Source organism: Macadamia integrifolia, chromosome 1 (assembly GCF_013358625.1).
Source record: "Macadamia integrifolia cultivar HAES 741 chromosome 1, SCU_Mint_v3, whole genome shotgun sequence".
In the NCBI taxonomy this organism is placed as follows: Eukaryota; Viridiplantae; Streptophyta; class Magnoliopsida; order Proteales; family Proteaceae; genus Macadamia; species Macadamia integrifolia.
The window spans coordinates 8,479,631-8,507,547 of NC_056557.1; the positions used below are offsets into that span (position 1 = coordinate 8,479,631).

The following is a 27,917-nucleotide window of genomic DNA, read 5'->3' on the forward strand; positions in this document are numbered from 1 at the left end:
TTCTGTCCGGATACCATCACAATCCGTATCGCTCAAGAAAGGAAGTTAGAGGTCAAGACCATCTTCCCTTGAGCTGAGAAAACATGAAAGATAGTTCGAGCCGGTACCAATCAGGAGTCCACCCCTCTTGACCCGAAATAGGAATCAAATTCAGGTATAGTCTCTCTCCTCATTTAAGCATAATGTAGATATCTAATAAGCCTTGTTTTAGTGTATATAATAGTTTGAATTCGATTAATGTATATATGTGTGATAACTTAGCCATACATGTGGAATAGTAATAATTGTGAAAAATGTTCATTCTCAAGCATCTAGCAAGAAGACTGTTTGAACTGGACAGATTGGGTGCTTAACACCTTCCCAACTCTGTAACCTAACACTTACCCTAAATATCTGGACCAAACTAAATTTTGGATCCTTTTCTTAGGAATCGGGTCCACCCCCGGGTCCTAGGCCCATAACCCTAGGTGACAACTCCAAACCCCATTTACATGATCCCAATCCCCGAATCAGACCATCATCAAAAATCCCGTCTCAAATGATGGATTTTACACTCTTGTAAAATAGGCCTCCACGTATCTCCAAGCGGTGATACGATGGTGCAGGGCCCACAAGCGAAGCACACATGACTCAAAGCCCTCCCCCTCACATGAAGGTGAAGAGAGAGAGGAGAGAGGATAGGGAAGCATAGCCCATCTCCTGCCACTGCCCTCACACTACCAGGATGAACTCGTGGCCATTAGATGCTTTAGGGTTGACTTTCTCAATGATGTCGATGCCCTAAGTGGAGAATGGCCAAGGTGAATTGAGTGAATGCAACTCTGTTGGCGGGATATGTATGATGTCAAAAAATATCTGACACTTGTGGCATTTCTTGACAAAGTCCACACAATCCACTTCCATTGTGTTCCAATAATATCCTAGCATGAGGATCTTCTTAGATGACATTTGGCATTCATATAGGGTCCACAAAGACCTTGATGAATTTCTTCCATAATAGTTGTAGCTTGTTCCTCATCTACACACAACAACTATATTCCATCATAGGACTGTTTGTATAACAGATCCTCTTGGAGAATAAACTGGGTGGCATATCTTCTCAAAAACTTCTTCACTCTATCAGTTGCTTCAACTGGATACTTCTTATCCCTGATGAAATCCACAATGTAAGTGAACCAAGACCAACCACTACAGTGAGAGAGTTCGTTGAATTATGATAAATGGGCCTGCTTCTTTGTTCTACCAAGAATTGTCGGACTCTAGCCATAGGGTTGCACTCTACCATAGAAGCCAAGGTTGTCAGGGCATCAGCAAAACTATTATTATCCCTCTGGAAGTATTCAAATGAAATCTTCTCAAATTGTTCAATCACCTCTTCTAAATGCTCTTGATATGGCTTTAGTTTCTCATCTCTAGTTTTCCACTTTCCCTGTGTCTGATAGATGACAATGGATGAATCACCGTAAACCTTGATCCTTTTCACCCCAATAGTTAAAGTAGTTTCAAGCCCCAAAGCACAAGCTTTATATTTAGCAATATTGTTGGTACATAGGAAGTCGAGGCAAAATGATAAAGGTCGTCAGGAGAGACAAGTAATATTCCTACACCACATCCTTTCTGATTGGCTGCTCCATCAAAGAATAACTGCTATTCATTAACTATATCTTCTCCCTCTACTGTTGTGATTCCTTCATTAGGAAAGGCATCATCCAAGGACCTTCCATCTTCTGTGGGGTGAGCAGCTAAATGATCAGCTATGACTTGGCCCTTGATAGATTTCTAAGTAATATAGGTGATGTCAAACTTTAATAGAAAAAGTAACCAATGGGCCATCCTTCCTGTTAAGGTTAGTTTCTCGAAGAGATATTTGATGGGATCCATCTTTGAGATCAAATGCATCGGATAGGAAACCATGTAGTGTCGTAACCTTTTAGTTTCCCAAATCAACTCAACACAAGTTCTTTCCAAAGATGTATATCGAGTCTCATTTTCCAGAAACTTCTTACTGAGGTAATATATGGTGTGCTCTGACCCTTTCTGTCTCCTTCTATGCTAGTAAAGAGCCGATGGAATTTTCTCCCATGGATAAATACAACAGAAGTGGTTCTCCTTCCACTGGTGGTGTCAATATTGGTGGGTTCATGAGGTACTCCTTGATCTTGTCAAAGGCTTGTTGGCATTGGTCATTCCATTTCGTGGGTTAATCCTTCTTTAGCAGCTTAAAAATTGGTTCACAGATTGTAGTCAGTTGAGCTATGAATCTGTTAATATATTGGACGTGACCCAAAAATCCCAAAAATCCTCGTATTTGCTTCTCAGTCTGAGGCGTGGGCATTACTTGAATTTCCCCGATCTTGATAGGGTCGACTTTAATACCTCTTTCACTCACCAAGAAGCCTAACAACTTTCCTGCCGTTTCCCCGAATACACACTTCTGAGGGTTCAACTTTAGTTGATACTTCTTCATTCTTTTAAAGAATCACCTTAGTGCTGGAATATGCCCCTGCCGATCTTTAGACTTTACTATCATGTCATCCACATAGACTTCCATATCTTTGTTCATCATGTCATGTAATATGGCCGTGGATGCTCTTTGATAGGTTACCCCAGCTTTCTTCAGTCCAAAAAGCATCACTTTGCACCAATAGGTTTCCCACGGAGTGGTGAAGACTGTTTTCTCATGGTCCTCTGGGTGCATGCTTATTTGGTTGTATCCCGAGAATCCATCCATGAATGATAACAAAGCATGCCTTGCCGCATTATCTATCAATACATCAATGTGAGGTAATGGAAAATCATCTTTGGGGCTTACGTTGATCTCGAAAGTCCACACAAATTCGTACCTTGCCGTCTTTCTACGGTACTGGTACAATATTGGCCAACCATTAGGGGTACTTCACTACTTGTAAGAAACTTGCATTCCATTGCCTCATAACTTCTTCTCTAATCTACTCACTCTATTCTGGCCACATTCTTTGGAGCTTCTGTTTTATCGGCTTTGCCCCAGGGTAAGTTGGCAATTGATGCTGCACAATGTTGGGGTTAATACCAAGCATATCTTTGTAAGACCAAGAAAAGACTTCAGTGAATTCCTTCAGATGATTGCTCATCCATTCTGCTTCTTGTCATCAAGGGTAGTGCCAATTTTTACCTCTCAAAGGTATTGGTCGGTTCCTAGATTAATAACCTGAGTATCCTCATGGATGGGTTAGGCCTTTTTTGGTTTGCATTGTTTTATTAGTTTTTGATATTTATTATGATCATCATCAGAAAAAGGAGGCAAGTCATACTCATAATCAAAAATTTTATTCATGAAAGGAGTAACAGACTCGTCATACAAGGACTCTGGACTCTTCTCAAGAGGGGAGATTGACACAGAATCATAAACAACAAACTTGACTATATACTCGATAACTGGCTTGATGCTTTCACTAGGGGTAATCAGGCTGGTTGGCTCAAAAGCATGAGTAAACTTAAAGTTTTCTCCAATGCTTGTCCAGTTCAGAAGTGGTTCAGTGGTGATGAGCACATTTTTGTGTGAAATCTAGGGTAATAAAACATGCATATTATATATTTAGAATGGAGCTATCTTGGGTTTTACTCTCTTTTTGCAGATTTTGTATTTTAAAGACTTTAAGTATTATCGAGCGTCATATTCCTCCAACAACAACTACCTAGTATAGTTGGTGAACTATAGTGTGCAAAATTCCCTTGCTCACCAGGAGGTCTCAAGTTTGAATCTCATGGTTGTCTTTTTTTGGAGAATTTTGTTGAAGATTTCCTACTTTTCACTCACTTAAAGCACTAAGGGCATAGAGGGGATTTTCACATCAAATTAGAAGCAAGGAAAATCATGGGAGGGGTTTCCTGCGTAAGAAGAGAAAAAAAAGGAGAAATAAATCTTGTCCAAATCTTCTCTCTCCTCCACATCATCACAAAAAGATTATCCAAAACACACAAAGCAAGAAGGAAAATCATCCCTTGGAGGGAGAAAAAGAAGAGAAAAATAAATTAAAAAAAAAAGAAAGAATAAAAAAATAAGCAAAAAAAAATTATAGGAAATTTCTCGAAGTTTATTTCTCTCTTCTCTCTCCTCCACCTTAGCACTTTTGGTCTCAAAAGATCTCACTACCAATTATGGATTTCTCCCTTTTAGGAAAAATAAATTTGTTACCCTACCCCATTCCCTATAAATACAACTCATGTAAGAGGAGGGGGGACACATCATTTTTCTTCTAGGTTTTTTTTTTAGTTGCTCTATCTCTTTGTCTAGTTTTCTCTTTCTCTACCTCTAGTTCTAGGTTTATGCTTTAAACACTTTTGTAAGTTCTTTTTTATTCAATTAATGCAAACACTTTTGTTTTTGATTCAGTCTTTTATGTTTATGATTTATGTAATTGAGTTGTAATTTTTAAAGTTATAGTTCTAGGCTTAGATCTAGGTGACAAGATCATGAGCAGTGGAGCATCTTTTTTTTTTCAATTTCAGTTTTTTTTTTTAAGATTTGTTTTCTTTAGTAGTAGAAATTTCAGATTTAGTCTATTCTAGATCTGGTTTTTAGTACTGGTAGTATCTCAAATCACCAAAGCTTTCAAGTTCAAACATTGATTCAAGTAAGTAGGCTCCTTCAGTAATCATCTCTCCCCCCTCTCATTCCCTCTTCTAACTACCCTTTATTTCTTAATTTAGGATTCAGTCGTTACATTATTGCTCTCCCTTTCCCCCAAGGTTCATGGCCAGTGTATGTGTTGGCTTTGTCCCTCCTAGCCATAGAACCATCATTTTATTGTTTTTATTTTAATTGCCTCTCTTCCCCTAAAGCCAAGTAGAGTAACCCTTGTAAGAGTGACTCTCTGGTCAAATAGGGAAGCTCATATTATGATGCATCATTCGGGCTAAGTAGAGAAACCTACTTGTGAGTCTCTCCTTAGCTTTATCCCCTTTCTTTTACTTTATTTTTATTTCAACATTTTTTCCTTTATTATTATTTTTTTAATTACGTGGGTTGTTTATTTTCAGTCATTTATTTATTTAATTTTAATTACGTGCCTTGTGTCTTTAAATTCTTAGATGATGAATGGTTAGGACGTTATTCTAGATACATATGTTTAGGATGGTAATTAGAATTAGATCACAACCATTAATAAGTTCACTTTCACATTATTAAAAGAAGCAAAAAAATAAAGTGGCTGCTCTCCCTGAGTTCGACCCGTAGCTACACTGATCCGTACGCTTAAAGTTACATTTAAAATCTCAAACAAGTTTTTGGCGCCGTTGTCGGGGAGGCAGTTCCATGTTATTTTTCGCTTTCTTTTGCTAAATCAGAGTGCTTTATTTGCTTTGTTTTGCTTTTCCTTTTCTTTTATTGAATTCCTGAGAAGAACAACTTACAATAATAGTTGTATCGGTGGAGGTCGCCATGCCTCACAGTATGATAAAGACAGGTTTCTCCCTATAGCAGTACCTCAAGAATTGATCTGAGCAACATTGGATCATTGCCGGTAAGCTCCCAAAAAGCCAAAAAAAAAAAACCAAAAAAATCAAAAAAATCAAAAAAAAAATCAAAAAAATCAAAAAATCATTAAAAAAAAAGTTTTGCTATCCATTCTTTTGTGCTTGTCTTACTCTAGTTGTGACCTTTTAATATGGGAGACCGACATCAAAACCCTTCACCTAAATCTCTAAAAGATAGGTTCTACCCTGCTAGAACAGCCCAACCTTCCTGCATAGTTCTACCACAAGCCCAGGGTAATAATTTTGAACTCAAATCTCAATACATCACTATGTTGCCCCACTTGTATGGGTTGACCTCTAAGGATACATACCTATTTCTAAGGGAATTTGAAGAGGTATGTGTTCTAATTAAGATCCAATAGCTTTCTGATGATGCTGTTAAGCTTAGGTTTATCCCTTTTGCATTGAAAGACCAAGCTAAGAAGTGGTTGTATGGGTTACCCACAAATTCCATAATCTCATGGGAACAGTTCACAGTTGTCTTCCTTAAGAAGTTTTTCATAACTCACAAGACCAATAAGCTTAGAAGTGATATCCTTCAGTTTAGACAAAAGCCTAGTGAGTCCTTTTCCAAACTTATGGAGAGATTCAAGGATCTACTCCAAGAATGCCCTCACCATAGCCTAGACTTATGGCATTTATGTCAAATAATTTACAAGGGTATTGATTACCCAACTAATCAAATGATAGAGTCTATGTGCCCTGAGGGATTCACATCCTTTACAAACGAAAGAACTGCATAGAAATTCTTACTTGACTTAGTTGACAAAACCTGTGAATGGGAATCAACCTAAGAGAGTGAAAGAACCATAGGAGGAAAATGATATTTTGTGGATGGGATAGTAGCCAGGGAAGCCCATTTGGATAGCTTAATCAAGAGGATTGAGGCTATTGTTCCTAGAGAGCCATCATCAGTCAATTTGGTTAAGATTTGTGCTTGGTGCCAGTCCCCTGGACATGTCCTAGAAGAATGCCCCAACACCTCTGGGGGTATTTCTAATGATAGTGTTAATGCCTTATACTAAAATAATCCATATAGTAACACCTACAATCTAGGATGGAGAAATCACCCAAATTTCTTTTGGAATCAGGGCAACCAAGCAGGGCCTTCCAATTTTCATAATCAAGGTCAACCTAGACCCTAAAGGCCTCCCTTTACACAATAATTTTTTTCCCAAAATACTTTTCCTAGGTCAAATGTAGGACCTCAGGCTAGTTTTCCTAGGGCCCTCTCTTATCGTCTTATCAGTAACCCCCTGGGTTTATAAACACTGGAGAGGCAAGTAGAATAAGTGACTTGAAAAAAAAATATGGCTCTCCTCATGACAAGCCATCAAAATCTTACGAGAGAACTCACCCAAGTTATCTCAATTATGTGTGAGAGGGAGAAAGGAACTTTACCCAATCAACCAGAGCCTAACCCTAGGCATCATTAGCCTGTTAGTTCACAAGCACCAACTAATGCACCACTGAATATAGTATAAGATTAGACCAAACAAGGGCTATCTAACCAATGTAATGTTGCTTATGTCCTCTAGAGTGGTAGAGAGTACCAACAGAGTGTTCCTAAATCTTCTCTATCTATTACTCTTGTTAACTCTCCTTCAGTTGAGGACACAAGTGTGCCTCTTATTCCAGGTTTGTCTAATGAGCCTAAAGATTCTTTTGAAATTAAAGATGATTTGGTTAAGGAAATCAGAAATAATTCTTTTGAAAAAGGATAAATCTTTAACGGTCCTTATGTTCCTCCTGTCCCATTTCCTAATCGCTTAGTAAACAAAAAGAAGACGGCTTCCATGGATAAAATTTTAGAAGTTTTCAAAAAGGTAGAAGTGAACATCCCTCTTTTGGATGTCATATCCCAGATCCCCGCCTATGCAAAGGTAAAGATTTGTGCACTCACAAACGCATCACTAGTGTGCTCAAAAAAGCGTTCTTGACAGGTAACATTAGTTCCATAATTACTTAGCCTATAGCAGTGTTTGAAATATTAAAATGTAACCGCAAGCGTACGGATCAGTGTAGCTATGGGTCGAACACAGAGAGCAGCCACTTTATTTTTTTTTCTTTTAACAATGCGAAAGTGAACCGATTAATGGCTGTGATATAATTCTAATTACCGTCCTAAACATATGTATCTAAAATAATGTCCTAACCATTCGTCATCTAAGAATTTAAAGACGCAAGCAACACAATTAAAATTATATAAATAAATAACTGAAAATAAACAACCCATGCAATTAAAAAAAAACAATAAAGGAAAAAAATAAAGTAAAAGAAATGGGATAAAGCTAGAGAGAGACTCACAAGTAGGTTTCTCTACTTAGCCTGAGGGATGCATCATAATATGAGCTTCCCTACTTGACCAGAGAGTCACTCTTACAAGGGTTGCTCTACTTGGCTTTAGGGAAAGGGAGACAATTAAAATAAAAACAATAAATTGATGGTTCTATGGCTAGGAGGGGCAAATCCAACACATACACTAGCCATGAACCTTGGGGAAAAGGGAAAGCAATAATATAACAACTGAAATTAAAATCCTAAATTAAGAAGGGTAGTTAGAAGAGGGAATGAGAGGGGGGAGAGAAGACTATTGAAGAAGCCTACTTACCTGAATCAATGCGTGAACTTAAAAGTTTGGGTGATTTGAGTTACTGCCAACCCTAAAAACCAGATTTGGAATGAACCAAATCTGAAATTTCTAGGCCTGAAGAAAACAAATCTTGAAATAAAAGAGATGCTCCACGGCTCGTGATCTTGTCACCAACATCTATGCCTAGAACTATAACTTTAAAAATTACAACTCAATTGCATAAATCATAGATATAAAAGATTGAATAAAAAACAAAAGTTCTTGCATTAATTGAATAAAAAGAAATTACAAAAGTGTTTAAAGGATAAACCTAGAACTAGAGCTAGAGAAAGAGATAGAGCAACTAAAAAAAAAAACCCTAAAAGAATAATCAAGTCCCTCCTCCCCTTGTGTTAATTTTATTATATAGAGAATGGGGGAGGGAACCTAATGATTTTAGCTTCTAAAAAAAAAAAAGATTTTTTTTATCTTGTTGATGAAGTGGAGGAGAGAGAAGAGAGAAAACTTGTGGAGAGAGATCCCCCAACATTTTTCTTGCCCTTTTCTTCCAATATTTTTCTCTCTTTTTCTATTTGTCTCTCTCTTCTTGCACAAGAAACCCCCTTTGGCCGATTTTTCTTGCTTGGATTTGGACAATATTCTATTTTAATGGGAAATTCTTCCCATGCCATTTTTTTCCTTTCTTTTTTTTCATTCCTATTTTTTCACTTTATTTTCTCTCTCTTCTTCAATCTTGCGTACAACTATCTTGCCCGACCTCCTTTAAGTCATAAGTAGGAGAGAGAAAATATTCTTAAAAAAACCTCAACAAAATGGCAGCTAAGAGATTCAAACTTGAGACCTCCTAATAAGTAAGGGGTTTTGCACACCACAACTCACCAACTACGCTAGGTAGTTGTTGTTACCAAAAACAAATCTTCAATCACTTAAGGATGTGGTCCATCGATCCTTGTTGGCATTTGAAATATTCCTTATACCCTTGGGACAACTACAGATGGGCTGGTTCTGCATCTCGGTTCAGTTATGATATTATTCTTTTTCTGACCCGAAAAGAATAATCACTTGTACGGTTAGCCAAACGAATGTGTACTTGCAATTGAACACATCCAACTTACTCAGAATTTCAGCCTCTTCGTAACCATGAAAAGAAATAGGATCTCTTTATGTGTAAAATTGGAGATATAGCTCCCGATAGTCCTTAAGGCCTTGAAAATATAGAACCTGCAAAAAGAGAGTAAAACCCAAGGTAGCTCCATTCTAAATATGTAAAATGCATGTTTTACTACACTAGATTTCACACATAAATGTGCTCATCAGAATTGCCCCACACTTAAACTTTGTTAGTCCTCGAGCAAAACAAAAAGAAAAAGAATAAAAACAAAAAACCTAACTCACTTTCGTAGGAATCACGGTTGCACTAAGCATGTGCAACAAGCCTTTAAACCCCTAGGTCACCCCTAGTGAACGAGTTGTGTCTCGTGGGTGTTTACAGTGAATATACACCCAAAATTCAGAATAAACAAATCCTAATCTTGGCGAAAGGTAAGGGCCACACCGATCCGGAGCAAAAATAATTCCCCTTATAAGGGCCCCCACACTTGAACTTTATTATCCTTTATCAATTCCAAGCACTAGCATATTTCTTTATTTAAAACTCACTTCGTCTCTTCTAAAACATCTTTATCTTAAGGCAAAACCACTTGTGAAAAAATAGGGAACCAATGACTAAGGCGTTGGAGTGTTTTTGACCAAACATGTTACCTAGCATTAATGACATTTGCACATTTTTTTTCTCCTTTTTTCAGTTAATAAACTCTATTCTACTCCACTACTTTTGGCCTAAGTAACATGGTAGAGTAAACACCAGAGACCTAAGTTACTATGTAGCTTCGCTTTTCGCATAAACCCACAAAGACAGTGATGCTAGAGTTCTTTCAGAAGTTTCCTCCCAAGGAATTTCGATCAAGATACCACGCTTCCTGAGGCGTAATGACACTTCTAGTTCTAAGGGAATCAACTTTTATTTTTCTTTATACCGCACTTCACACTTCATTTAAAATTGTACATTTGTCAACTCATGCCAAATTAAAAAGAATATCTCAACTCCAAATAAAAAGTACAAGGAACCCACAAACTTACATCTGGTCCAACACCAAAAAACAAGGGTCTCTTATTTTTTAAAAGAAAGTCCCATCTCAAGGCACATACTTGTTTCTTTCTTCTCAACAGGGTTATTATAGTTCAAAATGGGTACCTTGATCAAAATTTTATTTTCATACATCAAGCAACCGAATGGTATGATCATTAGCCAAAAGCCAAAGTAGGACTTCATCCTTTAACAAGCTCAAAAAAATAAAAAGAAAAACAAATAAAACAAAGTGAAAAAAGCAAAAACTGATTTCCCTCCCCCACACTTAAGTCATGCAATGTCCTCAATGCATGAAAAGAATTAAAAACGAAGACAATGCAAGGGGTCATACCTGATTAAAAGTTAGTCATCAGTATAAAGAGGTTCATAGAGATCCATGACCTCTTCACTACCAGTAGTAGAAAACTCGAAGAACGATTTCAAACGCTAACCATTAACCTTCAAAATTACCCTTATTCCTAGATTCAGAATCTCCAGAGCCCCATGGGGATATACATTATGGACAATAAACGGTCCATCCCATCAGGATCTAAGCTTACCAGGAAAAAGATGCAATTGAGAGTTGTACAATAAGACCTTATCACCAATTGTAAAAAATTTACGCAGAATGTGCTTATCATGGAAAGCTTTGGTCTTTTCCTTGTAAATCCTAGAACTTTCATAGGCATCATTCCTAAGTTCCTTCAACTCAGATTGTTGGAGCCTACAATGAATTCCCGCATTAGACAAATCAAAGTTGAGCTTCTTGATGGCCCAAAAGGCCTTATGCTCCAACTCAATTGGTAAGTGACAAGCTTTTTTATACACCAAACGGAAGGAAAACTGACATAGATCGGTTTTGAATGCAGTCCGATGGGCCCACAGGGCATCAATGAGCTTAAGGGACCAATCCTTACGGTTGGGATTAACAGTTTTCTCCAAAATTTGTTTGATCTGCCAATTAGACACCTCCACTTGGCCACTAGTTTGGGGGTGATAAGGGGTAGATAACTTATTGGTGATCTCATACTTTTTCATTAAGGCCTCAAAAGATCGATTACAAAAATGAGTACCCCTATCACTAATTATTGCACGTGGTGCACCAAAGCGGGAAAAAATGTTCTCTTTGAGAAACTGGATGGCCTCTATCCATTTAAAAATATAATCAACGACCAAAAATATGTATAAATTTCCAAAGGAATTAAGGAATGGTCTCATAAAATCGATGCCCCATACATCAAAGATCTCAACTATCAAAATAGGGTTGAGGCGCATCATGTTTCTCTTATTGATACGACCAAAAGACTGACAAGCGGGATAAGCCTTGTAAAAATCAAAAGCATCTCTAAAAAGGGTGGGCCAATAAAATCCACATTGGAGAACCTTTACGACAGTCTTCTTAGGTCCAAAGTGTCCACCATATGCATGATCATGACAAAAAGAAAGAATAGAATGTTGCTCATGATCAGGAACACATCGTCGGATAATCTAATTCGGACATATCTTAAACAAATAAGGATCATCCTAGAAAAAGTACTTAACTTGAGAATGAAATCCATACTTATCTTGGATGGACCAATGATCCAGAGTCACACTTGAAACTAAGAAGTTGACAATGTCAGCAAACCATGGTTCACTGGACATTACAAATAATTGTTCATCTGGAAAGTTCTCGTTGATTGGAGAATCGACAGTCAAGGAATTGGGAAGCTAGGATAAATGGTCTGCAACTAGGTTTTCAACTCCTTTTTTATCCTTAATTTCTAAATCAAACTCTTGTGAAAGTAAAACCCACCTAATGGGACGGGATTTGGCATCCTTATTCTGGACTGAGTATCTGAGAGCAGAATGATCAGTATACACCACCACATGTGAACCAACTAAGTAAGACTGAAAAAATTTTCTAATGCAAACACAACAGCTAAAAATTCTTTTTCAGTGGTTGTATAATTGAGTTGTGCATCATTTAAGGTCATATTAGCATAGTAAATGAAAATGGGCAACTTATTAATCCTTTGACCCAAAACCACTCCTATGACAAAATCCGAAGCATCACACATCAGTTCAAAATGGTCAATCCAAATAGGTGGTTGAACAATGGGTGCATTTGTCAACTCCTTCTTAAGTTGTTTGAAGGATTCTAGGCACTCTTTAGAGAACTCAAAAGTTTGATCTTTGGAAAGTAATGAAGTGACAGGTTGGGCTAACTGACTAAAGTTCTTAATAAACCTTTTGTAGAAGCTTGCATGCCCTAGAAAAGACCAAACGTCCTTAACAGATTGAGGAAGTGGTAAATTATCAATTAAATCCACTTTGGCTCTATCTACTCTAATTCCCTCCTTGGATATTACATGGCCTAAAACAATATTAGATTTAACCATGAAATGACATTTCTCCTAATTCAAAATCAAATTCTTAGATATGCACCTTTTCAAAACTCAGGAAAGATGATGAAGACACTCACAATAGGAATTTCTATAAATTGAAAAGTCATCCATAAATACTTCTAAGAATTTTTTGACCATGTCAGAAAAGATGCTCATAATGTATCGTTAGAATGTAGCAGGGGCATTGTAAAGCCCAAAGGGCATACACCTGTAAGCAAATGTTCCATATGGGCATATAAAAGTGGTCTTATGTTGGTCCTCTAAAGCAATTAGGATCTAGTTATAACCAGAATATCCATCAAGAAAATAATAGTATTCATGTCCAGCTAACCTCTCTAACATCTGGTCAATGAATGGCAATGGGAAGTGGTCCTTCCAAGTTGCCACATTAAGTTTCCTGTAGTCTATACACACTCTCCACCCTGATTAGACACAGGTTGGAATTAGTTCATTATTGGCATTGGGAGCTATAGTCACCCCAGACTTCTTAGGCACTACGTGAACTGGGCTTACCCATTGGTTGTCAGAGTTAGGATAAATTATTCCATGATCCAAGCACTTTAGGGTCTCTTTCTTTATAGCTTCCATCATCACTGGGTTAGCTCTTCTTTGGGGTTCTGTGGATGGTTTGGAATCCTCCATAAGATGTATGGGCTTATACCCTTGATATCAGCCATGATCCAACCTAGGGCTTTGTTATTATCTTTTAACACTTTAAGTAACTCCTCTTCCTGGCTAGAAGTCAAATTTGAAGAAATTATTACAAGGAGAGTCTGGTCAGGCCCTAGGAAAACACACCTTGAATTAGATGGCAACTCCTTAAGATCTAGCTTAGGGGGCTGAACTATGGAAGGTTTGGGAATGAAATTGGAAAGGGTTCCTAAGGGCCCAATAGGTGTGTGAAGACTCAAGACTTTAGAAAATAAATTTTCACTATCATCATCCAACTCATCCATACACTCTTGAAATTCTGAATCAAAATTAATATCAAAGTTGACAATTAAATGATCAGAAAAATCCAGAAAATCCTAAAGCATATTGATCTCTTCTTTTATATGTGGTTGCTTGCCTATCCTAAACATATTAAACTCAACAGTTTAGTTGCCAAAAGATAACCTAAGGAAACCATTCCGACAGTTGATTAATGCATTACTGGTAGCCAAGAATGGTCTTCCTAGAATTATTGGGATATCATCCTTGGTTGAGAAGGGCTTGGTATCTAAGATAATGAAATCAACAGGGAAAATAAATTTTCCCACCTTTAGTGAGACATCCTCAACCATCCCTTTAGGAATCTTAACAGTCTTATCTGCCAATTGAAGAGTAGTTCTAGTGGCTTTCAATTCTCTAAATCCTAGTTGCTTATAAACATGATAAGGTAAAAGATTCACACTTGCACTAAGGTCAAGTAAGACATGCTCAATGTAGGTGTTGCCTATGATACAAGATATGGTAGGGCTCCCTGGATCCTTATACTTGGCTGCTATAGGCTGAGTAATTATAGAACTAATGTTACCTGTCAAGAATGCTTTTTTGGGCACACTAGTGATACGTTTGTCAGTACACAAATTTTTCAGTACCTTTGTATAGACAGGGATCTGAGATATGGCATCCAAAAGAGGGATGTTCACTTCTACCTTTTTGAAGAGTTCTAAAATTTTATCCATGGAAATAATCTTCTTTTTATTTATCAAACGATCAGGAAATGGGATAGGAGGAACAAAAGGACTGTTAGGGATTTGCCATTTTTCAGAAGAATCATTTTTGGTTTCCTCAACCAAATCATCTTTAATTTTAAAAGAATCTTTAGGTTCATCAGACGAACCTGGAACAAGAGGCACACTTGTGTCCTCAACTAAAGGAGAGTTAACAGGAGTAATAGATGGGAAAGATTTAGGAACACTCTGTTGGTACTCTCTACCACTCCTAAGCGCATAAACAACATTACATTGATTAGAGGGCCCTTGTTGGGTCTGACCTTGTACTATATTCAGTGGTGCATTAGTTGGTGCTTGTGAACTAACAAGCTAATGATGCCTAGGGTGGTTGACTGGGTAAAATTCTTTTCTCCCTCTCATGCATAATTGAGACAACTTGGGTGAGTTCTCTCGTATGATTTTGATGGCTTGTCATGAGGAGGGCCATATTTTTTTCTAAGTCACTTATTCTACTTGCCTCTCCAGTGTTAGTAAACCTAGGGGGTTGCTAATAAGATGATAGGAGAGGGGCCCTAGGAAAACTAGCCTGAGGTCCTACATTTGACCTAGGAAAAGTATTTTGGGAAAAATATTGTTGTCTAAAGGGAGGCCTTTGGGGTCTAGGTTGACTTTGATTATGAAAATTGGAAGGCCCTACTTGGTTGCCCTTATTCCAGGAGAAATTTGGGTGATTTCTCTATCCTAGATTGTAGGTGTTACTATATGGATTATTCTGGTATTAGGCATTAACACTATCACTAGAAGTGCCCCCAGAGGTGTTGGGGCATTCTTCTATGACATGTCCAGGGGACTGGCACCAAGCACAAATCTTAATCAAATTGACTGATGTTGGCTCTCTAGGAACAATAGCCTCAATCCTTTTTATTAGGCTGTCCAAATGGGCTTCCTTGGCTACTATCTCATCCACAAAATATCCTTTCCCTCCTATGGTTCTTTCACTCTCTTGGGTTGATTCTCACTCACGGGTTTTGTCAGCTAAGTCAAGTATGAATTCCCATGCCTTTCCTTCATCTGTAAAGGATGTGAAGCCCTCAAGGCACATAGACTCTATCATTTGTTTAGCTGGGTAATCAATACCCTCATAAATTATTTGACATAAATGCCATAAGTTTAGGCCATGGTGAGGGCATTCTTGGAGTAGATCCTTGAATCTCTCCATAAGTTTGGAAAATGACTCACTAGGCTTTTGCCTAAACTGAAGGATATCACTTCTAAGCTTATTGGTCTTATGAGTTGGGAAAAAATTCTTAAGGAAGACAACTATGAACTGTTTCCATAAGGTTATGGAATTTGTGGGTAACTCATATAACCACTTCTTAGCTTGGTCTTTTAATGCAAAAATGATAAACCTAAGCTTAACAGTATCATCAGAAAGCTGTTGGATCTTAATTAGAATACATACCCCTTCAAATTCCCTTAGAAATAAGTTTGCATCCTCAGAGGTCAACCTATGGAAGTGGGACAACATAGTGATGTATTGAGACTTGAGTTTGAAATTATTACCCTGGGCTTGTGGTAGAACTATGCAGGAAGGTTGGACTATTCTAGCAGGGTAGAACCTATCTTTTAGAGATTTAGGTGGAGGGTTTTGCTGTTGATCTCCCATATTAAAGGGTTTTAAAGAGAGAAAACGTATAGGATCACTATTTATTGGATCTCTTCTTTCTAACTGATTCTTAGTATTACGTACCCACCTAACACTCATGCAACAAAAAACTACCCATAACTAGAGTAAGACAAGCACAAAAGAATAGATAAAAAAAACTTTTTTTTATGATTTTTTTTTTATTTTTTTGGATTTTTTTTGGCTTTTTGGGAGCTTACCGGTAGGGATTTGGGGTTGCTTAGGCTAATTCCTAAGGTACTGCTATAGGGCGAAACCTGTCTTTATCGTACTGTGAGGCATGGCGACCTCCACTGATACAACTATTATTGTAAGTTGATCTTTTTAGGAATTCAATAAAGGCAAAGGAAAAACAAAACAAAGCAAACAAAGCACTCCGATTTACTAAAAGAAAGCAAAAAATAATATGGAACTGTCTCCCTGGTAATGGCGCCAAAAACTTGTTTGAGATTTTAAAATGTAACTGCAAGCATATGGATTTGTGTAGCTATAGGTCGAACACAGGGAGAGTAGTCACTTTATTATTATTCTTTTTAACAATATGAAAGTGAATCGATTAATGGTTGTGATCTAATTCTAATTACCGTCCTAAACATATGTATTTAAAATAACATCCTAACCATTCGTCATCTAAGAATTTAAAGACACACGCCACATAATTAAAATTAAATAAATAAATAACAGAAAATAGACAACCTAAGTAATTAAAAAAAATAAAGGAAAAAAATGCTGAATTAAAAATAAAGTAAAAGAAAAGGGATAAAGCTAGAGAGAGACTCACAAGTAGGTTTTTCTACTTAGCCCGAGGGATGCATCATAATATGAGCTTCCCTACTTGACCAGAGAGTCACTTTTACAAGGGTTACTCTACTTGGCTTTAGGGAAAGGGAGACTATTAAAATAAAAACAATAAATTGATGGTTCTATGGCTAGGAGGGGCAAAGCCAACACATACACTAGCCATGAACCTTGGGGAAAGGGAAAGCAATATTATAACAACTGCAATTAAAATCCTAAATTAAGAAATAAAGTGTAGCCAAAAGAGGGAATGAGAGGGAGGAGAGAAGACTATTGAAGAAGCCTACCTACCTGAATCAATGCTTGAACTTGAAAGCTTGGGTGATTTGAGATACTGCCAACCCTAAAAACCAGATCTCGAATGAACCAAATATGAAATTTCTAGGCTTGAAGAAAACAAATCTTGAAAAAAAAAGAGATGCTCCACGGCTCGTGATCTTGTCAACTGGATCTAAGACTAGAACTATAACTGTAAAAATTATAACTAAATTGCATAAATCATAAACATAAAAGACTGAATCAAAAACAAAAGTGCTTGCATTAATTGAATAAAAAGAACTTACAAAAGTATTTAAAGCATAAACCTAGAACTAGAGCTAGAGAAAGAGAAAACTAGAGAAAAAGATAGAGCAACTAAAAAACAAAACCCTAGAAGAATAATCAAGTCCCTCCTCCCCTTGTGTTAATTTTATTATATAGAGAATGGGGGAGGGAAGCTGACGATTTTAGCTTTTAAAAAAAAAAGATTTTTTTTTATCTTGTTGATGAAGTGGAGGAGAGAGAAGAGAGAAAACGTGTGGAGAGAGATCTCCCATGATTTTTCTTACCTTTTTCTCCTTATTTTTTCTCCCTTTTTCTATTTTTCTCTCTCTTCTTGCACAAAAAACCCCCTTTGGCCTATTGTTCTTGCTTGGATTTAGACAATATTCTATTTTAATGAAAAATTCCACCCATACCCTTATCTTTTCTTTTCTTTTTTTTCTTCTTTCCTCTTTTTTCTCTCTCTCTTCTTCAAACTTGTGCACAACTATCTTGGCCGACCTCCTATAAGTGATGATTAGGAGAGAGAAAATCTTCTAAAAAAAACCTCATCAAAATGGCAGTTAAGAAGTTCGAACTTAAGACCTCCTAATAAGCAAGGGGTTTTACACACCACAACTCACCAACTACGCTAGGTAGCTATTGATACTAAAAATGACTCTTCAATCACTTAAGAATGTGGTCCATTGATCCTTGTTGGCATTTGAAATATTCCTTATACCCTTGGGATAATTGCAGATGGGCTGGTTCTGTATTTCGGTTTAGTTCTGATCCATTATTCTTTTTTTGACCCGAAAAGAATAATCACTTGTACGGTTGACCAAACGAATGTGTACTTGCAATTGAACACATCCATATTACTCAAAATTTTGTCCTCTTTGCAACAATGAAAAGAAATAGGACCTCTTTATATGTAAAATTGGAGATATAGTGCCCGATAGTTCTTAAGGCCTTAAAAATATAAAACCTGCAAAAAGAGAGTAAAACCCAAGGTGGCTCAATTCTAAATATGTAAAATGCATGTTTTACTACTAGATTTCACACATAAATGTGCTCATCAAGCAGCCAAGTATAAGGATCCAGGGAGCCCTACCATATCTTGTATTATAGGCAACCCCTACATTGAGCATGCCTTACTTGACCTTGGTGCAAGTGTGAATCTTTTACCTTACCATGTGTACAAGCAACTAGAATTGGGAGAATTTAAGCCACTGGAACTACTCTTCAGTTGGCCGATAGGTTTGTTAAGATTCCTAAAGAGATGGTTGAGGATGTCTTACTATAGGAAGGGAGAATTTATTTTCTCTGTTGATTTCATTATGTTAGATACCAAGCCCTTCTCAACCAAGGATGAGATCCCAATAATTATAGGAAGACCATTCTTGGCTACTAGTAATGCATTAATTAACTACCGGAATGGTTTCCTAAGGTTATCTTTTAGTAACCAAACTGTTGAGTTCAACATATTTAGGATAGGCAAGCACCACATATGGAAGAAGAGATCAATATGCTTAGGATTCTCTGGATTTTTTTGATGATTTAATTACCAACTTTGATATTGATTTTGATTCAGAATTTCAAGAGTGTATGGATGAGTTGGATGATGATAGTGCAAATTTCTTTTCTGAAGTCTTGAGTTTTCACACACCTGTGGAGCCCTTAGGACCCCTTTCCAATTTCATTCCTAAACCTTCCATAGTTGAGCCACCTAAGCTAGATCTTAAGGAGTTGCCATCTAATTTGAGGTATACATTCCTAAGCCCTGACCTTCCTTTAATAATTTCTTTAAATTTGACTTCTATCCAGGAAGAGGAGTTACTTAAAGTATTAAAAGATAATAAGGAAGCCCTGGGTTGGACCATGACTGATATCAAGATTATAAGCCCTTCTATTGTGCAACATCATTTATATCTTATGGAGGATTCCAAACCATCCACAGAACCCCAAAGAAGAGCTAACCCTATGATGATGGAAGCCATTAAAAAAGAGATCCTAAAGTGCTTGGATCATGGAATAATTTATCCTATTTCTGACAACCAATGGGTAAGCCCAGTTCATGTTGTGCCTGAGAAGTTTGGGGTGACTATAGTTCCCAATTCCAATAATGAACTAATTCCAACCCGTGTCCAATCAGGGTGGAGAGTGTGCATAGACTACAGGAAACTTAATGTGGTAACCTGGAAGGACCACTTCCCATTGCCATTCATTGACCAGATGATAGATAGGTTAGCTGGCCATGAATACTATTGGTCTCTTGATGGATATTCAGCTATAACCAGATCTCAATTGCATTAGAGGACCAACATAAGACCACTTTTACATGCCCATATGGAACATTTACTTACAGGCGTATACCCTTTGGGCTTTGTAATGCCCCTGCTATGTTCCAACGATGCATGATGAGCATCTTTTCTGACATGGTCGAAAAATTCTTAGAAGTATTTATGGATGGCTTTTTAATTTATGGGAATTCCTATTTTGAATGTCTTCATCATCTTTTTTTAGTTTTGAAAAGGTGCACATCTAAGAATTTGGTTTTGAATTGGGAGAAATGCCATTTTATGGTTAAATCTGGTATTGTTTTAGGCCATGAATATCTAAGGAGGGAATTAAAGCAGAGAGAGCCAAAGGGAATTGAAGTTTTAGGCCACCTCATCAATCTGTTAAGGATGTCCAGTCTTTTCTAGGGCATGTGGGCTTTTACAGAAGGTTTATTAAGAACTTTAGTCAATTAGCCCGACCTCTCACTTCATTACTTGCCAAAGATCAAACTTTTGAATTTTCTAAAGAGTGCCTAGAATCCTTCAAACAACTTAAGAAGGAGTTGGTCAATGCACCCATTGTTCAACCATCTATTTGTATTGAACCTTTTGAACTGATGTGTGATGCTTTGGATTTTTCCATAGGAGTGCTTTTAGGTCAAAGGATTAATAAGTTGCCTACTTTCATATACTATTCTAGTAGGACCTTAAACGATGCACAACTCAATTATACAACCATTGAAAAGGAATTTTTAGCTGTTGTGTTTACATTAGAAAAGTTTTGGTCTTACTTAGTTGGTTCACATGTGGTGGTGTATACTGATCATTCTGCTCTTAGATACCTAGTTCAGAAGAAGGATGCCAAAGCCCGTCTCATTAGGTGGGTTTTACTTTTGCAAGAGTTTAATTTAGAAATTAGGGATAAGAAAGGAGTTGAAAACCTGGTTGCAGACCATTTATCCCAGCTTCCCAATTCCCTGACTGTCGATTCTCCAGTCAACGAGAACTTTCCAGATAAATAGTTATTTGCAGTGTCCAGTGAATTATGGTTTGCTGACATTGCTAACTTCTTAGTTTCAGTTGTGACTCTGGATCACTGGTCCACCCAAGATAAGTATAGGTTTCATTCCCAAGTTAAGCACTTTTTTTGGGATGATCCTTATTTGTTTAAGATATGTTCGGATTAGATTATCCGATGATGTGTTCCTGATCATGAGCAACGTTCTATTCTCTCTTTTTACTATGATTATACATGTGGTGGACACTTTGGACCTAAGAAGACTGCAACAAAGGTTCTTCAATGCAGAGTTTATTTGCCAACTCTTTTTAGAGATGCTTTTGATTTTTATAAGGTTTGTCCCGCTTGCTAGTCTTTTGGCCGTATCAATAAGAGAAACATGATGCCCCTCAACCCTATTTTGGTAGTTGAGATCGTTGATGTATGGGGCATCAATTTCATGGGACCATTCCCTAATTCCTTTAAGAATTTGTACATACAATTGGCTGTTGATTACGTTTCTAAATGGATAGAGGTCATACCTTGTAAATCCAATGACCACAAAGTGCTGGTCCAGTTTCTCAAAGAAAACATTTTTTTTTTGCTTTGGTGCACCACGTGCAATAATTAGTGATAGGGGTACCCATTTCTATAATTGACCTTTTGAGGCCTTAATGAAAAAGTATGGGATCACCTATAAGTTATCTATCCCTTATCACCCCCAAACTAGTGGCCAAGTGGAGGTGTTTAATACGCTGATCAAATAAATCTTGGAGAAAACTGTTAATCCCAACCATAAGGATTGGTCGCTTAAGCTCATTGATACCCTATGGGCCCATTGGACTGTACTCAAGACTGACCTTGGTCAGTCTCCCTACCGTTTGGTGTATGGGAAAGCTTGTCACTTACCAGATGAGTTAGAGCATAAGGCCTTTTGGACCATCAAGAAGCTCAACTTTGATTTTTCTGATGCGGGAATTCATCCTAAGCTCCAACAATCTGAGTTGGAGGAACTTAGGAATGATGCCTATGAAAGTTCTAGGATTTACAAGGAAAAGACCAAAGCTTTCCATGATAAGCACATTCTATGTAAATCTTTTGCAATTGGTGATAAGGTCTTATTATACAACTCTCAATTGCATCTTTTCTCTGGTAAGCTTAGATCCCGATGGGATGGACCATTTATTGTCCATAATGTATATCCCCATGGGGCTATGAAGATTCTGAATCCAGGAACAAGGGTAATTTCGAAAGTTAATGGTCAGCGTTTGAAATCGTTTCTCGAGTTTCCTACTACTAGTAGTGAAGAGGTCATGGATTTCCATGAAACTCTTTACACTGATGACTAATTCTTAATCAGGTATGACCCCCTTGCATTGTCTTCGCTTTTAATTCTTTCTATGCATTGAGGACATTGTATGACTTAAGTGTGGGGGAGGGAAACCAGTTTTTGCTTTTTTCACTTTGTTTTGTTTGTTTTTCTTTTTATTTTTGAGCTTGCTAAGGATGAAGTCCTACTTTGGCTTTTGACTAATGATCATACCATTCGGTTACTTGATGTATGAAAATAAAAGTTTTGATTAAGGTACTCATTTTGAACGTATAAAAACCCTGTTGAGAAGAAAGAAACAAGCCTGTGTCTTGAGATGGGACTTTATTTTGAAAAATAAGAGACCTTTGTTTTATAGTGTTGGACCAGATGTAAGTCTGTGGGTTTCTTGTACTTTTGATTTGGAGTTGAGACATTCTTTTTAATTTGGCATGAGTTGACAAATGCATAATTTTAAATGAAGTGTGAAACACGGTATAAAGAAGAATAAGAGTTGATTCCCTTGGAACTAGATAGGGCATTACGCCTCAGGAAGCGGGGTGTCTTGATCGAAATTCCTAGAGAGGAAACTAACTTCTGAAAGAACTCTAGCATCACTGTCTTTGTGGGCATATGCAAAAAGTGAAGCTACATAGTAACTTGGGTGTCTGGTGTTTGCTCCACCATGTCATTCAGACCAAAAGTAGTGGAGCAAAATAGTGTTTATTAAGCAAAAAAAGGAAAAAAATGTGCAAATGTCATTAATGCTAGGTAACATGTTTGGTCAAAAACACTCCAACGCCTTAGTCATTGGTCCCCTATTTCTTCACAAGTGGTTTTGCCTTAAGATAAGGATGTTTTGGAAGAGATGAAGTGAGTTCCAAATTAAGAAATATACTAGTGCCTGAAATTAGTAAAGGATAATAAAAGTTCAAGTGTGGGGGTCCCTTATAAGAGGACTTATCTTTGCTCTGGATCGGTATGGCCTTTATCTTTAGCCAAGGTTAGGATTTGTTTATTCTAAATTTTAGATGTATATTCACTGTAAACACCCATGAGACATAACTCGTCCACTAGGGGTGACCTAGGGGTTTAAAGGCTTATTGCACATGCTAAGTGCAACCGTGATTCCTATGAAAGTGAGTTAGGTTTTTTGTTTTTATTTTGCTCGAGGACTAGGAAAGTCTAAGTGTGGGGGAATTCTGATGAGCACATTTATGTGTGAAATCTAGTATAGTAAAACATGCATTTTACATATTTAGAATGAAGCTACCTTGGGTTTTACTCTATTTTTGCAGGTTTTATATTTTCAAAGTCTTAAGGACTATTGGCCGCTATATCTCCAATTTTACACGTAAAGAGGTCTATTTCTTTTCATGGTTGCGAAGAGGATGAAATTTTGAGCAAGATGGATGTGTTCAATTGCAAGTACACATTTGTTTGGTCAACTGTACAAGTGGTTATTCTTTTCAGGCCAGAAAAAGAATAATAGATCAGAACTGAACTGAGATATAGAATTACCCCATTTGCAGTTGTCCCAAGGGTATAAGGAATATTTAAAATGCCAACAAGGATCGAAGGACCACATCCTTAAGTGATTGAAGATTCATTTTTGGTAACAACAACTACCTAACGTAGTTGGTGAGTTGTGGTGTGCAAAATCCCTTGCTTATTAGGTCTCAAGTTCAAACCTCTTAGCTGCCATTTTGTTAAGGTTTTTTTTAGAAGATTTTCTCTCTCCTACTCATCACTTAAAGGAGGTTGGCCAAGATGGTTGTATGCAAGTTTGAAGAAGAGAGATAAAATAAAGAGAAAAATAGGAAAGAAGAAAAAAAAAAGACAAGGGCATGGATGGAATTTCCCATTAAAATAGAATTTTGTTCAAATCCAAGCAAGAAAAATCGACCAAAGGGGGGTTTCTTGGGTAAGAAGAGAGAGAAAAATAGAAAAAGGAAGAAAAAATAAGAAAAAAAAGGTAAGAAAAATCGTGGGAGATCTCTCTCCACACGTTTTCTCTCTTCTCTCTCCTCCACTTCATCAGCAAGATAAAAAAAAAATATATCTTTTTAGAAGCTAAAATCGTTAGCTTTCCTCCCCCATTCTCTATATAATAGAATTAACACAAGGGGATGAGGCACTTCATTCTTCTTCTAGGGTTTTTTCTTAGGTACTCTATCTCTTTCTCTAGCTCTAGTTCTAGGTTTATGCTTTAAACACTTTTGTAAGTTCTTTTTATTCAATTAATGCAAGAATTTTTTTTTATTCAGTCTTTTATTTTTATTCTTTAAACAATTGAAGTTGTAATTTTCAAGTTCTAGTTCTAGGCTTAGTTCTAGGTGACAAAAACAAGCTATGAAGCATGTCTTTCAAATTCAATTTTTTTTTTCTTCAGATTTCTTTTCTCCTGTACCAGAAATTTCAGATTTGATTTATTCCAGATCTGGTTTTTAGTATTGGTAGTATCTCAAATCGATTATTTTTCAGTTCAAGGGCTGAAGTTCAAGTAAGTAGGCTCCTTCAGTAGTCTTCTCTCTCCCCTCTCATTCCCTCTTCTGACTACCCTTTATTTTTTAATTTAGGATTTTAATTTCAGTCGTTACATTATTGCTATCCCTTTTCCCCAAGGTTCATGGCTAGTGTATGTGTTGGCTTTGCCCCTCCTAGCCATAGAACCATCATTTTATTATTTTTATTTTAATTGTCTCCCTTTCCCTAAAGCCAAGTAGAGTAACCCTTGTAAGAGTGACTCTCTGGTCAAGTAGGGAAGCTCATATTATGATGCATCCCTTGGGCTAAGTAGAGAAACCTACTTATGAGTCTCTCTCTAGCTTTATCCCCTTTATTTTACTTTATTTTTATTTTAGTTTTTTTTCTTTATTTCATTTTAATTGCGTGGGGTGTTTATTTTTAGATATTTATATATTAAATTTTAATTACGTGGCTTGCGTATTTAAATTCTTAGATGACGAATGGTTAGGACGTTATTTTAGATACATATGTTTAGGACGGTAATTAGAATTAGATCACAACTATTAATTGGTTCACTTTCACATTGTTAAAAGAAGCAAAAAAATAAAGTGGTTGCTCTCCCTGTGTTCGACCAGTAGCTACATTGATCCATACGCTTGCGATTACATTTTAAAATCTCAAACAGCTCTAGAGGGCAAGTTGATTGTTATTGATTGTTAATACACCTATAGGCAAAGTATCATGGTTATATGAAGTGTATGGACCATGCTCAGTTGAAATTGGTGGGAAGAAGCTAGATGCCTAGCTTATCAAATTCAACATGCAGAATTTTGATGTTAGACTAGGCATGGACTGGTTGTCAGCTCACCGAGTGAAAGTGATGTGCGCGAAAAAAAAATTAAGTGGTGAGTGATGAAGGGGAAGAGCTAGTGTATCAAGCAAATAAGGCAAAATGACCTAGAGAAGTTCTCATTTCAGCCCTGCAGGTGGTGAAAATTTGGGAGGCGGACGTCAGGGCTACCTAGCGTTAGTACAAGATGTGAAAACGAAGGTCATACCATTAGAGGAATTGAAAGTAGTTAGGGAGTTTTCTGATGTCTTTCCGAATGATCTAATCCGGCTACCGCCTGACAGAGAATTGGAGTTTGCTGTTGACTTGGTTCCTAGAGCTGCCCCAGTGTCTGAAGCTTCGTACAGAATGGCACCACTTGAGTTGAAGGAGTTGTGGACACAGTTGCAAGACTTGTTAAAAAAGGGGTTTATGTGCTCGAGTGTTTCTCCTTAGGGTGCTCCGGCTCTATTTGTTAAGAAGAAGGATGGGAGTCTGCACATGTGCATTAATTACTAGGAATTGAACAAATTAACCATCAAGAACCGGTATTTGTTGTCGTGCATCGATGACCTCTTTGATCAACTGCAAGGTGCTAAGGTATTCTCAAAGATTGATCTCAGATCTGGCTATTACCAGCTCAAAATAAAAAGCAACGACATACCAAAGGCGGCCTTTAGGACTCGGTATGATCACTATGAATTCCTAGTACTATCTTTCGGGTTAACCACCGCACTGATAGCTTTTATGGATCTAATGAATTGAGTATTTCATGATGTTCTTGATAAGTGGGTCATTGTTTTTATTAATGACATTTTAATCTATTCCAAGACTAAAGAGGAACATGTGTTACACTTGAGAATGGTATTCCATAGGTCGAGAGAACAACTACTGTACACAAAATTCAGCAAGTGCAAGTTTTGGCTCAAGCAGATTGGATTCCTAGGACATATTATCACACCCCGTTCACACTGAACCGGGCCAGTGACCGGGTTAACACCGATTAACCCAAACCTACCAGGATCATCTGATACTGTATTCCACCACAGCATACACACAACTAATATAAACTCATCAGATCAGCGGAAGACTAAGTTTTACCTATGACTAATCCCATAATACTTGATACCCGAATTGTGATACAATAGTTATATACATGTGGGCCCGAAGGCATGATACATATCAAGTACATAAAGGAAACCATCAAAATAATCAGGGTACACAGCTTGGCTCGGTATCAAAGGCTAGAGCTCAGCTCGCACAACTCTCGCACGAGCAGTCAATGCCGTGCTCTAACTCCTCAGGGGCCCACCAGTCCTCTTCAGGGAACTCGAATGTGGGACCCACCCCGTGCTCCTCAGATGTATGACCTGTAAAATCATCTAAAAAGGGGGTGCACACGTGGGATGATCTCACTAGCTCAGTAAATGGTAAGATGGACCACACAGCAGTCCACACATCAAAACACAATCATATGCACCACATGCCATGCAATACATTTTATATCACATCCACCTAAGCAACATTACTAAGTCTTTGGTTTAGTGCTACTACAGCCACAGTGCGCGTATACTCCGGGTACGAGCCGCGAACTCCATCCCGTGATACGCCCATAGGGCTGTCGGAGAAGGCCCACCGTGAGTACTCGGAAAAGTAAAAATAATGCCGTCCACCGGCTCTCAACAGAAAAGTAAATGATTGAAATTAAAGGTGCTGACTCCAGCAATTTAAAAGTAGTATGATTAACCCTCTTGAATGTACCACCGGGGTTGCCGACTGTCCGATTGACCCACCGGGCGTTATGTCTAACCGCCACAGTGACACGAAAACCGTGACCACTGCTTCCCCCCAAATGGTAATCCAATACCTTAACCCCTATTGGGAAGGGTCGTAGCACGGGATGGTGAAAATCCTAAACCGCATGCTCCTATATGACAATAATACGATTGCATAGTGCCACCGCGTCCTATACCACGGGCCACCAATGCACTCTTTTCCAAGCTGACTACGACATCTAATCTATTAATGCATTGTGCACAATGATGCCAACATTCATCACATAAGCATCTCATCACTTGGCATTTAGAAAGTAACATAACACACATGCATAACAATGTGAGGATGACTAATCTACATAGCATATTCATGATGGCATGATTAGACTAGATACATTTAAATGAATTCCAAACAATGCCTTGAAACAAGGCCAAACATCCTCTCCCCACTTACTTGTAGTGTACAAGGATTCCCGTTCGGTACGGGTGAGATCCAATGGGAAACGCGTAGGATTTGGTGAACCTAACATGATTGAGTGGGGTTAGTACTTCACCATTTTGGAATAAAAATTAACGAGATCCGATGACAAAATCATGTTTAGAACGTTAAAAGAAGGTCGCACGTCCGATTTGGGTCCAATTGGACGTAAGAATCACATTCGGGGCCTCTCAGGTGGGTCAGACAGCCCACCTGTCTGGCCCACCAGTCTGGCCCACCGGTTTGGATTGGCGGGCAAGTTGGCCCACCGGTTGGGCCAGGGGGCCCTGCTAAGATCGGCGGGTAGGGTGGCCCACCGGTTAGCCCGCCGGTCTGGCCCACCGGTTGTGCCCGAAGGCCCTGCCCTCTTAGGTGGGTGCTCACAGGTGGGCCAGATGGCCCACCGGTCCTACCCACTGGTCTTGGCGGGAAAACTGCTGTTTCTTCCCAACTTTCTCCATTCTTTGGGGATTCAAATGGGACTTTTCCCAACTCAT

At 37.9% G+C, this 27,917-nt stretch overlaps 2 non-coding genes across 2 annotated transcripts; one reads left to right on the top strand and one right to left on the bottom strand.

The window, feature by feature from the left end:
- Window positions 1–6,032: 6,032 nt before the first annotated feature.
- On the bottom strand, window positions 6,033–6,139 carry LOC122087161. The gene has a single exon (XR_006142679.1). It is a non-coding gene; the product is annotated as a small nucleolar RNA R71 (small nucleolar RNA).
- A 9,313-nt stretch (window positions 6,140–15,452) lies between these two features.
- Window positions 15,453–15,559, top strand: LOC122087181. Its single transcript, XR_006142688.1, has one exon. It is a non-coding gene; the product is annotated as a small nucleolar RNA R71 (small nucleolar RNA).
- The last annotated feature ends 12,358 nt before the right edge of the window (window positions 15,560–27,917 follow it).